The sequence below is a fragment of the Scyliorhinus torazame genome, chromosome 16, assembly GCF_047496885.1.
Source record: "Scyliorhinus torazame isolate Kashiwa2021f chromosome 16, sScyTor2.1, whole genome shotgun sequence".
NCBI lineage: Eukaryota > Metazoa > Chordata > Chondrichthyes > Carcharhiniformes > Scyliorhinidae > Scyliorhinus > Scyliorhinus torazame.
The window spans coordinates 25,282,368-25,299,917 of NC_092722.1; the positions used below are offsets into that span (position 1 = coordinate 25,282,368).

At 44.4% G+C, this 17,550-nt stretch overlaps 1 long non-coding RNA gene across 1 annotated transcript in view; it reads right to left on the minus strand.

Annotated features, from left to right (window-relative positions):
* The window catches only part of LOC140392632 (uncharacterized), a 147,704-nt gene extending 130,970 nt beyond the window's left edge, over positions 1-16,734 (minus strand). Inside the window, exon 1 of the long non-coding RNA XR_011935404.1 lies at positions 16,621-16,734. This is a non-coding gene — a long non-coding RNA (uncharacterized lncRNA). The remainder of the gene's footprint in view (positions 1-16,620) is intronic.
* Positions 16,735-17,550: the final 816 nt, after the last annotated feature.

The window sequence follows — 17,550 nt, forward strand, 5'->3', positions numbered from 1 at the left end:
ATGCTGACATAATACTAATGTCAGATCACATGACTGAAAAGTAAGCGATATGGAAAGAGGAGAAGCTCCAACCTAATGTACAACTCCAAATGTGTAAATACTTGTTTTAAATAAAGAGCAATGGTTATGAGAAATGACAGACTCAAGCAGTGTACTTCAGGAGAACAGACAATCCCCAAATTCGGCAACTGGACACAACACAAAATTAAACAGCATTATTACCAGACTTCACTACACACCCTGTGCTTTTTAAAAATTCTTTGAGGCGGCACGGTGGCACAATGGTTAGCACTGCAGCCCCACGGCGTCAGGGACCCAGGTTGGATTCCGACCTTGGGTGACTGTGTGGAGTTTGCACTTTCTCCCTGTGTCTGCATGGGTTTCCTCTGGATGCTCCGGTTTCCTCCCACAGTCCAAAGATGTACAGGTTAGGTGGATTGGCCATGATAAATTAACCCTGTCTAAAGCAACACGGTTTCAAGACTCCTCTTCCCAGCATACTCCTGGCAAACATCCAAGCGATCAAAAACAAGCTGGACGAACTCAATGCTAGGCTTACCTCTCAAAGGGAAGTAAGAGACTACTGTGTGCTCTGTTTCAGAGACATGGCTCACCCCTGCCTCACCGGATTGTGCCATACTGCCTGAAGGCTTCTCAATTCACCAGACGGACCACACCGCGTCATCAGACAAAGCAAAGGGCGGAGGGGTTAACTCTTTATCAACTCCTCCTGGTGCGCAAATGCGGCAACCCTGGCTACCTACTGCTCCCCGGACCTGGAATATCTGACCGTGAAGTGCCACCCATACTACCTTCCACGGGATTCTCCTCGTGTGTGCGTGGGTTTCCTCCAGGTGCTCCGGTTTCCTCCCACAGTCCAAAGATGTGCAGGTTAGGTGGATTGGCCATGATAAATTGCCCTTAGTGTTGGGTGGGGTTACTGGGTTATGGGGATAGGGTGGAAGTGTTGACCTTGGGTAGGGTGCTCTTTCCAAGAGCCGGTGCAGACTCGATGGGCCAAATGGCCTTCTTCTGCATTGTAAATTCTATGATTCACTTCAGCCATTATCACAGCAGTCTACATCCCACCCCAGGCGGACGTGGCGCTGGACGAACTGTGCACAGTTATAAACAACAACGAAACAGAACACCCGGAGGCCTTGTTCATCGTGGGCAAGGACTTCAAGAGTGTACTGCCAAAATTCCACCAACACATCTCCTGTCCCACCAGCAGCGACAACACTCTCGGCCACTGCTACACAAAAATCAGGGGCGCCTACCGTTCCATCTCCCGACCGCACTTTGGAAAATCAGACCATACAACGGTGCTCCTTCTCCCGGCATACAAACGGGAGAATCCAGTTAAGAAGGTCATGCAGTGCTGGTCCGAGGAAACAGAAGAGTGGACTGGTCCATATTTAAGAACTCGGCGACCAACCTGAACGAGTATGCCACAGACCTCATCAGCAAGTGTGTGGACAACTGCGTGCCAAAGAAAGTAGTACGTACGTTCCCCAACCGGAAACCATGGCTTAATCGGGAGATTGACTCCCTATTGAAGGCCAGGTCTGAGGCGTTCAAGTCAGGCAATCCTGACCTATACAAGAAATCCAGGGCTTAAGTGGGTCGGTGCAGACTCGATGGGCCGAATGACCTCCTTCTGCACTGTATGTTCTATGTTCAACCTCCACAAAGTCATCCGGGATGCCAAGAGACAATATCAGACCAAGCTAGAGTCACAGACCAGCATTCCAGACTCTCGGCGGTTATGGCAAGGCCCAAACAACATAACGGCTACAAAGTGAAGCCGAGCAGTATCTCCGGCAGCAGCGCACCCCTCTCCAATGAGCTCAATGCATTCTATGCTCGGTTCGAGCAGGAAACCATCAAACCACTGTCGACTGCCCCAGCAGCCCCGGTCACACCATACCCACCGTCACAGCTTCCGAAGTCAGATCGGCCTTCCTGAAAGTGAACATTCGGAAGGTGACGGGTCCTGACGGGGACCCTGGAATGAGTAAGTTGAGTGTAACTGCATCACTCTTGTCTGGATCTCCTGTCGACAAATTGATGAGGTCCATTGCCATTATACTCAACAATGCACTATTTTTGTGCCATCTGTTAAAATGTTAACAAAATGGAGTTTAGCAAGTCCTGTGTGCCTATTAAGAACATTTTAACAGAAGTCAGCAGACCTGAATCCATGTCATTATGAATCCAACTTGATGCCCAAAAACACTGTAGAAGGCAGGAGGCATCAGTCTGTTTAATCTGCTTTTAGTTAACAAAGTTAATGGTAAATTACTACATTTTTAAAACTTTAATCAAAGCATCAGTCACTAAGAGCATCATGGCATGGCACACAAAACAGGAATACTTGCAAACTTTTAATGTGTGAATGTTTTCAACATTGAGCTACACAGAAACATGATTAAATAATCAAAATCTTCATTGTACAACATAAACCAGGGTTGTCCAACATACGGCCGTCCATGCCTCTCTGTCCAGCCCACGAAGTCAGTGTTCAAAATACAGGTAGGCGCAAGTGAAAGATTCTGCAAGGAGCTGTACCTCTGATTACAAGCTGCTTCTATCACTACTGCGCCTATCTGCAGGAGATAAGCAGTCTGCAAAGGGAGGAGCAGCGAATAGTGTGAAGGCGAGTGGATTTATTCAACCTGAACACCTGCAGTGAATGTGTAGTCTGCAGAGGAGGAAGAGAAACTGGTGAGGAGGGGTACAAAGCCTGCTTTTGGGTGGGTGGGGATGTTGTTGGAAAGAGGACGGGAGGACAAGGCCATCTAAAGCACTATCGGATTTAGTAGAACAGCAGTTGAAGCAACAACAGGATCGGGGATAGCTGGTGCTCGACAGGGCAGGAGGAAAAATAATAACGGTACTTTCAAAGTAATCCCTAACCTCTTCTCGGCATTTTAATCTCCAAACCACCCAGGCCTGTCGGATGAGAATGAATGAGCAAGTGAACTTGAGAATGTCTGTCTGGCTCATTACCAGTTTTGGGGCTCTCACTTGCCCTCACCTACAACCATGGTGCAAGTGTGTGTTGGTACATGGGGGTGAGGGTAAGTAAGTGAACACGGGTAAAAGCAAATTACTGTGGATGCTGGAATCTGAAACCAAAAAGAAAATGCTGGAAAATCTCAGCAGGTCTGGCAGCATCTGTAGGGAGAGAAAAGAGCTAACGTTTTGAGTCCAATGACTCTTTGTCAAAGCTAACAGACAAAGTGGGAAATATTTATACTGTGGAGTGAGAATGAAAGATGAGTCATAGCCGCAGAAACCCAGGGAAAGGGGGTGCTAATGGACACAGAAACCAAGGGGAAAAAGAGTGCTAATGACAGTCCCCAGAAGAACAAAAGATGTGAAAGGCCAAACAGCAGAGAAACTGACATCAGAGGGTAAACTCTGACAGATTTAGATGGGGGAGCAAAGTGGAGAACCTGCCCCTTTACCTCTTCCATGCTTAACATCCCAGACCCAAAACACTCATTCCAGGTTAAGCAGCGTTTCACTTGCATCTCTTCCAATTTGGCCTCTTGCATTCGCTGCTCCCAATGTGGTCTCCTCTATATCGGAGAGACCAAACGCAGACTGGGTGATCGCTTTGCTGAGCATCTGCGGTCTGTGCGCATACAGGATCCTGACCTTCCCGTTGCTTGCCATTTTAACAAAAGACCCTGCTCCCATGCCCACATGTCTGTCCTTGGCCTGCTGCAATGTCCCAGTGAAGCTCAACGCAAACTGGAGGAACAACATCTCATCTTCCCGTTAGGCACGCTACAGTCTTCCGGTCTCAACATCGAATTCAACAACTTCACATGATTAGCTCTACCCCACCTTGATCCACTTGTTTTCATCCCATTTCATTTTAACGGTCTTTTACCATTTCTTTCTTTCTAGTCTTTCTTAATATTTATTAAACGCCCCACCACCATTTTATCCACCTTTCCTTACCCTTTCTCCACTCTGCTTCCCCCTTCCCCTGCCCCCACATCTACATCTGTCAGAGTTTACCCTGTGATGTCAGTTTCTCTGCTGTTTAGCCTTTCACATCTTTTGTTCTTCTGGGGACTGTCATTAGCACTCTTTTTCCCCTTGGTTTCTGTGTCCATTAGCACCCCCTTTCCCTGGGTTTTTGTGGCTATGACTCATCTCTCATTCTCACTCCACAGTATAAATACGTCCCACTTTCTCGGTCTGTTAACTTTGACAAAGCGCCGTTAGACTCGAAACGGTAGCTCTTTTTGCTCCCTACAGATGCTGCAAGACCTGCTGAGATTTTCCAGCATTTTCTTTTTGGGGTAAGTGAACACGGAGACTGGGATTGAGCTGGACACACTCACTGTCTCTCCAATGGTCATCTTTATTCAATGTTTTTTTTCTTTAATTATCAATTTATTGCTTTTTATTGGTTTTTAATGATCTGCAAGTTCTTTCTTTTCTTCATATCAACATCATTTTATTGAAATTCATGTTTAATGTTGTGCTTCTTTCTGAAATATGCTCCTTGGCCCCTTGAATGAGAAAAAAATTGAAACGCAGTCCCTCTCGGAAAAATGTTGGGCAAACCTGGCATAAGCAATCAACTGCGCATATTAGCACTTTACTTCAAAAACAATGCTAACTCATTTATTTGAAGACTTACAAATCCCATCAAAATCTGTAGTTCTATCAACATATTCACAACTTCCAAGAGGTATACTTCAATAGTCATTAGTTACTCAGTAATTGAAAATATCTTGCTGTGCTGGCTGTATTACAAACCTGTTGCACCACAATCAGTGCAATAAATAGTTTTTGGTGGCTAATTGTGTTTCGTGATTGAAAATTCGCTGTATATTGTATAGAAAAAGTACATTGGGATCATTACTTTCATAATTCCTCTTAGATAATGAAAATGGCAGAAAACCAAGAGTCCCCAAAACTTGGCAATAACCAGCTACAAGAACGAAAATGTATACAACGCAAGCAGCAAAAGAAACATTTGCAGATTGTGTAATAGAATAATGTTTCAAATTGTTTTGTTCTGCAAATATCTTATCGGAAGCAGGATAATTTAACAGATAAATAGTAGTTTCATTATAATGACTCTACTACTTATCTTTATGGCATTGTTGCAATATCAAAAGAAAGAAATCATGCAAAATGTCTTTCCTTCTCCACTTGATATGTTGCACACCATTTGCACGTTCAAAAGGATAGATAAGTTGCAACTATTTCTTAACCACTGGCAACATGGCAGCAGTAACAACCAAGTATTCTCCATTACTGTCAAAATTTGATAATAATTCCAAGACATGGATGAGGAAACCCACTATGGGTTAGTGGGTCATATGTGGACGACATACTGATTCTCTCATACAAATGAACCCTGAATGTAATCACAAAATTCGACATTGCTAACCCTGAAAGACTAATGAGTTTCTGACTGAAAATATAATGTTTATGTGGCATTGGTGGGGTGGTCGTTGCAGTTGGATACTCCGTAGGAAATAGGCTGGCAGAGGAAACCACCTTTGCATTCTTTCCAGTCTGCTCCTAACATTATAATGTTCAGTGCAGCCTAGATACAAAATGAAATTATCCTTCAGTCAACATCCCAATAAAGTTATTTTGCATTTATTAAGCAAAGTAATTCTATCAATAATTTATTTCTTAAATTATATCCAACATGGGATCAGAAGGTTCAAGATCCCTGAAGTATAAGTCAATCTGTGGAGCCCATTCCTGGGCTGCTCTTCCATACATACAAACTAGGAGCAGAGGAAGCCACCAAGTCCCTCAAGTCTGCTCCACCATTCAAGAAGATCATAGTTGATCTGCATTTCATAGAATCATAGAATTTACAGTGCAGAAGGAGGCCATTCGGCCCATCGAGTCTGCACCGGCTCCTGGAAAGAGCACCCTACCCAAGGTCCACACCTCCACCCTATCCCCATAACCCAGTAACCCAACCCAACACTTAAGGGCAATTTTGGACACTATGGGCAATTTAGCATGGCCAATCCACCTAACCCGCACATCTTTGGACTGTGGGAGGAAACCGGAGCACCCGGAGGAAACCCATGCAGACACGGGGAGGATGTGCAGACTCCGCACAGACAGTGATCCAAGCCGGAATCGAACCTGGGACCCTGGAGCTGTGAAGCATTTATGCTATCCACAATGCTACCGTACTGCCTCTTCTTAATCAAGAATCTATCTAACTTTGCCTTAAATATATTCAAAGACTCTGCTTCCTCTGCCTTTTACTCATTCTTCAATAATCAGACTGCAAACTTCATTCTCTTTTTGTTCTCAGTGTCATCTACCAAAGACATGCTGCGATTGTAATTGGAGCTCGATGGCTTCCGTACCCCACGGGAACAAGGCCTCAAAGCCAGAGATACTGGCTGTTCTACACACCTAATTATACAGCAATATGATGTACTTAATGCTGCAGAACAAAATTAGACCAAAGCACAGAAATCATACATCAGAGACCGTCTCAGATGCAGAATGTGCTCAAGAAAAATAAGTTATCTTGCATTTTAGAAATTGTACAAAAACAGTTAGGCAACACAAAATGCACTGATATCCCACAAATCTTTTAAGAACTTATCAAACGGGCTCAGAATCAAATGCAAATGTATTTCATGGAATATTTCTTGCATCTTCATTCCATAAAAAAAATCAAATCAGGTGTATAAAATGCATGTGACATGATTCACTGGCAGATGCACGGACAGGATCATGAACAAACTGAATGGTCAGAGAAATGTCCCAAGTACCCACTGCCTGTCTGCCGACCCGTAACCCCCAAAGGCTATAAGTCATTCTGGGGTAGCGTATTATGGACATCGCCTGGCCTCAACACCTTGCTCAACTGACCATACTTTCTGTGTGAGCCTACACAGAGAAAGCTGCTCACATGTGAAAGACATCATACACCACCCCAAGTGTGCATGCTCACAAACAGAAACCAGGATTGTGATCAGGAGCAGAAATACTGGGTCGATTTTTGCTTCCCAGGCCCTGGAAACCAATTAAAGCACTCCCATCATCATCACAGGACCAAGACCAAATAACTCAGCAGAGACCAGAGATCAGACTGGAACCTTTGTGGTCGATTAGATATTCTCCAAGCAGTATATTATCAGATTGTTTTCATTTCTCTCCTTGGTCACTTGCTAAAGGTTAATCTGCTAATGCCGATGGCTGTAATGATACCTCATAATGCGAGTTTAATCCACAGTGGCAATAATCTAGAACCATTCAAGCACTTGAAAGGCTCACACAGCCAACATCTCTCCCTAAGGCCCAAGCTGTATGCGAACAAAAATATTTCCTGGTTGCATTAACACGTAATGTTTCCCAAAAATGGCATATAATTTTGTGTGACATCAGAACTATATATATATATATATATATATATAAAAAGCCATGGAGCCTTTGTACTTTCATTATTCAGGAACATGCTGTTACTGGAAACCCTTTTAATGTGAACATGTGTGTTAGCAATATCAGAAGGCTTAAGTAAATTAAATGTTGGAACAATAAACTTTTTGTGCAAAGTTCCTTTCCCATAACACTAACTAATGGCAGCAGCATTGAGTTGCTTCAACCTTGACCACCAGTGATACATCTACAGCTACTAATATTTCATGCAACTGTTAAACAGTTCAGAAATGGCCTCTTCTGACAAAACCCAAGTTTGGGGATGCAAATTACATTAAAATAGTTGTTCACAGTTCATATAAGTAGCATTTGTAACCATGTTCGTTAACCCTCTAACTAACCTGCCTGCAACTTTCGACATGGTTAGCCACTTCATGTTTCGTCCAATGCCTCTACTCCACTGCCCTCGCTTGGTTCAACTCTTGCCTATTTGATAAGTTCCAGAACATTTTTCACATTGGCTTCTCTTCTGACTCCCACAGCATCACTTCCAAAGCTCCCTGAAAAGGATCAATTATTGCCCCCTCCGTACTACCCCTTGGTATCATCCACAGACGAGACCACATGTACTTCAATAACACTAATTCCTCCTGCCACTCACTACCGATATCTCCACTGTCACTTCAATCAGACTGTTTACTCTTGAGATGAACCACAATTTGCTCCAGCTAAGCATTGGGATCATTAAAGACATAATCTTTTGGCCCAATTACAAACTGCAAACTCCTGACATTGACTCAATTTCTTTCTACAACCACTGGTTCAAGTTAAATCATACCGTTTGTAGCTTCAATGTCCTCAACAATGAGCTGAGTGCCCGACCACAGACTGCCGACTTCCACTTACTCCTTGTAAGCGGTGGTATATTTCCCAAGCCCTCAGTTTTGGTGTGATCCAATTTCTATTATTAATAATCTTTATTATTGTCACAAGTAGGCTTACATTGCGATGGAGTTACTGTGAAAATCCCTTAGTCACCACACTCCGGCAACTGTTTGGGTATACAGAGGGAGAATTCGGAATGTCCAATTCACCCAATAGCATGTCTTTCGGGACTTGTGGGAGGAAACCGGAACACCCGGAGGAAACCCACGCAGACACGGGGAGAACGTGCAGACTCCGCACAGTGACCAAGTTGGGATAAGAACCTGGGATCCTGGCGCTTTGAAGCAACAGTGCTAGCCAATGTGCCAAATGCTGCCACAGCAGACTGGAGAGAAGACTAAGGGTGAATTTATTTTCATTATTTATACACACCCAAACTTGGGGGGGGGGGGCGCAATGTTGCCCCTAAATGTGAGAGAGAGTCGCAATGTTGCCCTCTAAATAGCGGGGTGGGTCACAATGTTGCCCCCAAAATGTGTCAGGGGGTCACAATGTTGCCCCCTAAACATGGGGGGTCGCAATGTTGTCCCCTAAACTGGGGTGGAGGGGGTTCACAATGTTGCCCCCTAAACACAGGGGGTCACAATGTTGGTCCCTAAACATGGGGGGGGGGGTCACAAAATTGTCCCCTAAATGCAGAGAGGGGTCGCTGCTTTGCCCCCTAAAGGCAGTGAGGGGTCGCAATATTGTCCCTAAATGCAGGGAGGGGTCATAATATTGCCCCCTAAACTCGGAGGGGGGTCGCAATGTCGCCCCCTAAACCCGGGGAGGGGTCGCAATGTCACCCCCTAAACCCGGGGAGGGGTCGCAATGTCGCCCCCTAAACCCGGGGAGGGGTCGCAATGTCTCCCCTTAAACTCGGGGTGGGGTCGTAATGTTGCCCCCTAAACTCTGGGAGGGGTCGCAAGGTTGCCTCCTAAACTCGGGGAGGGGTTGCAATGTTGCCCCCTAAACTCAGGGAGGGGTTGCAATGCTGCCCCCTAAACTCGGGGAGGTGTCGCAATGTCTCCCCCTAAACTCTGGGAGGTGTCGCAATGTCTCCCCCTAAACTCGGGGAGGTGTCGCAATGTCTCCCCCTAAACTCGGGGAGGGGTTGCAATGTTGCCCCCTAAACTCGGGGAGGGGTTGCAATGTTGCCCCCTAAACACAGGGGGGTCACAATGTTGGCCCCTAAACAGGGGGGGTCACAACATTTTGCCCTAAATGCAGCGAGGGGTCGCAGCTTTGCCCCCTAAAGGCAGTGAGGGGTCACAATGTCGCCCCCTAAACCCGGGGAGGGGTCGCAATGTCTCCCCCTAAACTCAGGGAGGGGTCGCAATGTCGCCCCATAAGATCGGGGAGAGTCGCAATGTTGCCCTCAAAACGCAAAGGGGTCGCAACGTTGCCCTAGTTACACAGGGACGGGTTGCAACGTTGCCCCAAATACACGGGGAGGGGTTGCAACATTGCCCCCAAAATGCAGGGAGGGGGGTCGCAATGTTGCCCCCAAAATGCAGGGAGGGGGTCACAATGTTGTCCCAAAAAATGCGGGGAGGGATCGCAATGTTGCCCCAAAAATGTGGGGGGGGTTGCAATTTTACCCCATAAATACAGGGGGGTCACAATGCTGCCCCCTAAATACCGCCTTTGCATTCATAAGGAAAATAGGGATAGAGAAAATAAAGATTTGCAGGACAAAGAACACATGGAAAAACATTTATGTGGGTTCCAGAGTTCTGTATCAACTCCAATAAGGTATTCATTCATGGGAGGTCAGTGGGCTGCAAACCAATGCTGGTTAATTTACTTTTCCAGTCGAATTGACTTTACACAATGAGTTAGGCATGCAAAGATGAATCAGTCACGTAGGTTATAGTACAGAAGTCTTCATAGAAAGTGTAGCGACTAGGGGCTTTTCACAGTAACTTCACTGCAGTGTTAATGTAAGTCTACTTGCGACAATAAAAAAGGTTATTTATTTATTTAATTTAGATGGTGCCAGGTAATTGATCTGGGCAGGGCTGCTTTTCTGTGCTGCTGCTGGTTAGATGGTAAAATGGCAGACTAAGCTTGCAATTTCACAAGGCAATATTACTGGTTTCACAAACTAGAGGTCCATGTCACATGACTCCCATCTCTCCACATTGCCTTTGACCAAGGAAGCATATCCCTTATCCGGGTCTCTAAATGTCTCACCCATTAAGAATTGAAAGGAAGGTTGTGAGGCCCTTTGTCCTGGCAGACAAGTAGACTCCAGTTCGGTAACCTGCATTATGAAATGCAGACAGCCTTTGCAGAGCTCACTTTAAACTTCGTACAAGTTTCTTTGGTACTGCCAGGTGGCTCCTTTTGTTCAGGGGGTCACAGACAGACAGACAGACATTGTTGATGTGCAGGAGTGCCATTTTTGTCCAATTTCTAAAATTTTAGAAATAACCATGAGGATATCTATATCTAATTCGTTATATATATTTAGGGTAAGGTCTTACCGCCTCACACCATTCATGCCCTTAGTACCTCCAGATTTGATTGGTTGGCTGCTCCTCCAACTGGCCTCTTAACCTCAACTCATTCTAACTCTCAGGTCATCTAAAAGTTTTCTAATTGAACCAAATATCTCTCATTCCACGATTACATCAAAACCCTGTGAACATTCCACCTCCCACTCCTCCTGAAAACTAAAGCATTTGTTAACTCCTCCAACTATCTCTGCTTTTGGTTTGACATCAATTTCTATCATTAACATTTGAACATGCTTCACAGATATAAAGACACCATACAAGTTTCAAGTTATTGATTCGTATGCCCATTTTAATACTTCGATGAATTTTTTGTGGCAATTGAAGCATGTTTCACCTTATCCTCAATATTTGTCCAATCGGGTAAAGATAATGGAACAAACTCATTTTTGAGCAAGGCAGGTGGAAAGAGGGACAACAAATGTATGAAGTTATATAATTATAAAAGCATATCAGTGGGAGGGGGAGGGGGTTTCCACTGCCCACAATAAGTGGTACTCCTGCACATCAACAAGAACTTATTCTTGCATTTCATGTATGCCGACATAGGTGCAATTCTACACAGATTTTGGAGGAAATCCAACCTCCTATTCTTTGTACTTGGTCATTAAAATCTGAATCAACTCTCTCATAAGTACTTTTAGTTTTGCTAATTTTCTCTCAAGTATCTCAGCCAAATGGCCACTCTTCACTCAAGAGTTTGAGAAGTGATTGTGAACAAATTATTCAGTTACTGAGGGCATTCAAAGTTGAACTCAATCCCATCCCCATGAAATATAGCCTCATTCATGCATTTTCAAAAGAGGTTATGTAGATACAATCAAGAGGAAAAGGTTTGGCCATTTTTCTCAATTTCAGAGGTGCCAAGATCAATTTTAGCATCTTAATGCACGCTGGCTGATATCAGTTAACACAAGGCAGACTGGGGATGAAACCTGCTACTCTCAATGGCTTAGACAGGGATATTTTAACATACTTAGTTCATTAATTGATGCAGGTATTTGGGGTGCTGAGCTGATTATTACCAGTAATGGTGATGCTTACATGCCTCTTGTCCAAGAAAATATGCATGCTGCTCCATTTTGCCATTTCTTAGTACCAAAAGATAGTGGCTAGCAATATAAAAAATTGCTTCACGGCAACAAAAAAGTAAACTTCAATGTTTTCAACCCAGTATTTTAAATTGTATATTTTACATAAGTGCAGAATTGTTAGCAGTGCACTACAGCAAACATCTACGGCTTTCATCATTCGAGTGTATTACAGCTTTTAGTAGACTGTTACATTGTAAGCCCTGCAGTTAGACAATCTGTGAGTCCAAAAAACAGAACAGCTCAATGGCCTTCAAAGGCAGGAAGGTGACACAGTGGTTAGCATTGCTGGCTCACAGAGCCAGGGACTCGGGTTCGATTCCAACCTTGGGTGACTGGCCGTGTGGAGTTTGCACGTTCTCCCAATGTCTCCATGGATTTCCTCCGGGTGCTCCAGTTTCCTCCCACAATCCAAAGATGTGCAGGTTAGGTGGATTAGCCATGATCAATTGCCCCTAAGTGCCAACGGTTAGGTGGGATTTTAGGGATGAGCGCTCTTTTGAAGAGTTGGTGCTCGGCATTCCAGCCAGCTCAACTCTGTTACAAGATGCTAAACCACAATAATGTGCAGACTATTACCAACTGGAGAAATGTATAAACCACAATAACTGTAGACAACCTGTAGCTGCAATTTTAGAAAATCAAATTAAAACAAATTTTGAAGTTTCCAAAGCGGTGCTTCAGATCAGATGGCACTTTGCTTGGTAAGAGAGGAGGAACACAAAGCAAATGCTGACAAAACAAAACTACCAATAAATTATTAGCAACTTTATTTCTTTTATTTTGAAGTTTTACATCTGGTTATACAGCAAACTATCCAATGTGCAACTTTTCATTCCAGCACGATGATAAATGTAACATGCAGATTGAATAAGAAAATGTAATCTCGTACTGGTGCAGTAACTATCTCGATGTCATATCCATTGTAATTGCAATTGTCTGCCACTAGGTACCACTAGCACTTCCACCTGCTATTGCAAAGGCATTGATTGCAATACCAGTCTCCTACTCAATATTGCTGGCACAGGAATAAATTATGTGACAAATTAGGAGTAAAGCCAATATTCTGCCACTGTCTTCTTTGCATATTTGGTAACTGCTGTATTTTGTCAAGAATGGCAAGGACACCCACAGCGAAATAATTGCCCCAGTAACCAGTTCCACACTCCTGAATTTTTAACAACTGTATTCTGATTATTTTCTAATCCTACAGTTTAACATGAGAAAAGACATTTTTCCAATATCCAAAATAAAACAGCTATTCTTAAGTAAAAAATGTTCTACAAATAAAAAGTTAACTTAATTGGTCTCAGCATCACAAGGCTAGGAAAGGGGTCAGTGGGGAAATCAGTCATGGTGCCAATTAGAAAATGTTGACACTTCTGAGAACAAGACTGAGTTTGGCTGTGATATTCCCATTATAAAACAGCCTGCTATTACTCTTTGCCTTGGCTCAAACATGAAGAATTAATCCTTGATCAAAGTATCAAGGTAAAGAGTGGTACGATGGCACAGTGGTTAGCGCAGCTGCCTCAAAGTGCCAAGGACCCGGGTTCAATCCCAGCCCCGAGTCACTATCCGTGTGGAGTTTGCACATTGTCCCCATGTAGGCATGGGTCTCACCCCCACAACCCAAAGACGTGCAAGGTAGGTGGATTGGCCATGCTAAATTGCCCCTCAATTAGATTTTTTTTTAAATTATGTAAATTTTTTCAAAAGGTACCAAAGTAGTCAGTTCCCATGGAACTGCAGTCCAGCAATGGAAGAGTCAGAATTTTCAGAAAGGGAAGGGTTGGCTAAATACAGGTCAACTGACAAAAACTTTAGCTAGATGGCCTTACATTAACCAATTGCACTAGTGATGTAGCCACCACCAACCAATTATTACGAGGGTGCATGTGTTCTCCAGCGATCGGCACATTTGAATTCATTACAAGCGGTGGTGGTGGGGGGGGGGGAGAGAGAGATCACGTATTCAACAATTAAATTTGGTGTGTCTAAACATCTTGTCAATACCAATATCTACTTCAAATTCAAATACAAAACGTCAAGATTTACAAACACAACTCAGTCCAAAGATCTGCAGGTTAGGTGGAATGGCCATGCTAAATTGCCCCCGAGATGTCCAACGGTTAGGTGGGATTACAGGGATAGGGCAGGGGGAGTGGGCCTTGGTCAAGTTATTTTTCCTGAACTCCACCAACCAATTTCCATGTGGACAGTGTTTATTTTAAAAAGTTTTCCCTCTACTGATGAAAGATCACAGACCTCAAACATTAACTCAGTTTCTTTCCACAGATGCTGCCGTAACCTGCGCATTTTGTATATTTTCTGTTTCTATTTCAGATTTCCAGCATCTGCAATATTCTGCTTTGCGATGTGGTTTTTTTAATCTTGGGGCTTGTAACAATAATTCCTTAACATTATAATGTTGTGCTTCAATAAACTTGATTTCCTTAATTTTCATTATTGTCGTCACCACATGAAACAAAAAGCATGTTAAATACTAATTTCAGAGATACCATTGCCTCGTTTAATTTTGCCGTGAACAGCAGTCATGAAATGACTCAGTACTAAAGTTGCCAGAGAACAGGTAACACTACAAAAGGATCTCTTGAACCGACAGCTTGACAGAGATAATTCACAGGCTACCATTGAATGTTTGATTCGTCGTTATTGTTGTCTGACAGATATACTGTAAGCTGTTTAGATGTCTACAAGGGGGAGAAGAAATTGCTTTAAAAAGTAGGGTCTCTCGGAGTCTGAGACCTGGTCCGTCTGTTGAATGAGAAACTGATCATTTAATTACGAGCAAAACCAGCAGCCAAGAGAACAGAGAAAAGATCCTGGCAGCCATCAAAATAGCCTTGTCCAATGGAATTGATATGGGTACAATTATTTCTGATAAGTGTCCAAATTTTCAAGGAAGACAGGCATTACACAGCTGTAACTAAAAATTATTTTCTGAAAAGAGTCAATACATTACTCATCATATGGGCACAAATAAAGACCAGCTCTTCTTAGCACAGAGCCAAGCTCGATTTGCACCCACATCATGTATTACTTATAAAAGAGACATGCTTCACATGTCAAACAGAAGCAACAAAGGGTTAAAGCTGCCAGTTCCCAATTTATTTCAAAACTCTTTGGAACATTTTTTTCAGAAGGTTACAATGACGATCAATTCAGACCTTTAAAACCTTATAGGAGGTATCCCCATGCACCCCTACAGACATAGTAGCGAACATTTTATATGCCTGAATTGATACAGTAAAATTTTCATTTGAATATAAAATATTGTATAATGTATTCAAAAATTGTTTCTTCAGTTACTGCCAAGTGATTTTACTTTTAAGAAATATAATTTACTAAAAAATTGATTTGATAAGTAATCTTTGCCCTAGATTGTTGGGAATCTCCGCCAGCGTTATGTATCGGACAAATCTACAAGTAACTTACTACCTTATGCTATGTCATTTGGGTTTTTTTCCCCCTGTAGCATATACAACGAATGCTTCGGGTACTACAAATTTGCAAGTAAGATATACCGGTGTAATCAGCATTTTATGTTAATGGACTAAATAGTACCTGACTGTAATTACAAGAACTTACTTGAAATTACGATACATCATGCATGGCTTTCTCCCCATTTGCACAAATTGTGTATACAGGGAAATTACAGACTGTTCCCTCATTATGGGACTGGCAAGAGAGTTTCACATTTATAATTTCAAAGCATCAGCGTTTGAAAATTCAGCTGCCTGATCTGCCCATTTATTAAAATCGTTAAAAAAAAATCGCAGGTAATTCAATCGTGGAAGGGTGCCCTTCAGCACGCTGCACCATCCACTCCTTTCAAGTGGTACGGTTTTTAAAAATAATGATAATAAAACTTTTCTGCTAAGTTTATAAATTCCCAGCAAAGGGAGAGAGAGAGGGTGCTTTCTGGAGGCAGTTGCCCCCTGATAACCAAATTTCCACCGTGAAACAACCCAAACTTCTGATGGCGAGCAATCTCTGCACACAGGTCCGGACAGCATTTGATCTGAAATATTTTTTTTAAGGGGGGGGGTCTTTTATTTAGAAAAAACCCGTTTTGCATCTGAAACGCAATCCAGCCCAAGCGTCAAGGAGGTGGCTGCCGGGCGTGCGATTTTCCACACTTTGTGCCGATCGCGATCGTTATTTGGGAGCATGTTACTCTCTATAAAAGTATGTGGATATTTGAGAGAGAGTGTGAGAGGAGTTAAATCACTTTCACGCCGGATAAACAATCCCTTACCGCCCTCTCGTGGAGTTCACCGCCGGCAAGCGCCACACAGCCTGTTCCTATTCCATTCCCACCTTTTAAAATTACATTTTTCCCCTTCCCCGACTAAAGTGACAGTTTGCTGGGGGCAGCGAAAACCGTTGCCCCCGTGCCGCCCCGTGCCCCGGGAGGGAAGCCGCCCGCCCTCCCCGTGCCCCACATCTAACGGCGCTGCTTGGATTTGAGGTAAACCGGGTTTTTTTTTTTTTGGCTCCATTCGCAGCGCCTTGTTCTGTCAGATTTAGCCCTTTTTCCGTCCTCCCGAAGGTTGTCATCACAATTAAAAATTAAATAGCGGTGATTTTTAAAAAAATATATATATATATATTCCGGCCGGTTTGAAATTTCTCCCCCTTCGCCCGCCTCCTCCTTCTCTTACCTTCCGGCTTCTTTTCGGCAGCCATTTCAGTCCCCCACTTACATCCCTAAACCCGACCGCCGGAGAGACCGCCGCTCAACCAACCTTGAGCACCGGGCACAGAACCCAGCCCGCCCTCCTCTCCCTCCCCTTCTCCAGCGCCCGCCCAGCGCCGCGCTGCCCATTGGGCGCCGCGTTCCGCCCACCCGCCCCTTTCCCCGTCGGATCGGCGACCCATTGGCTGGTGCGCTGGTCCATCACCCGCCCGGAGCTTCCGGTGAGCGGGTTAGGTTGTGCCCACCCCGAAAGGCGTTCGGTGCATGCGTGCGCGCGCGCGGTCGGGCGGGGACGCGCGCGGTCGGGCGGGGGCGCGCGCGCTGCTCGGGCCGCGCTCCCCCCCCCCGGCCGCGCGCGCGAGGAAACCTGCCCACGCGCGCTCGGAGTCGACGGCAAATCTCGTGAGAGCTGGAGATTGTGTCCACACTCTTAACGACGAGTGTGAGCGAACGGCAAGATGAGCGCCATCAGCGAGGTCATGTGGGTCCTCCCAGTTCAGCGCCACGAAGCCCGGAGGATTAGTGCCAGTCGACATGCAGGTCCAAACCCACGAGCAAGGGCAGGAGGTACCGGAGAACCCCACCACCTGGAAGTTCCCCCCCCCCCCCCCCAAGTCACTCATCATCCTGAATTGAAAATGTATCAGCCCTTCCTTTCTGTGGCTGGATCAAAGAAAGGAGGTGCCTTCCTAACAGCACTGTGGGTGTACCTACATCACAGGGACAGCAGTGGTCCAAGAAGGAGCCCGCCACCACTTTCCCAAGGGCGAGTAGGGATGGACAATAAATGCTGGCCTAGCCAGCGCTCACACACACCATAAATGAATTGTAAAGACAAGTAGACCCTCTTGTCACCTTACACAAGATTCTAAATGATATATTTAAAAATAGATTT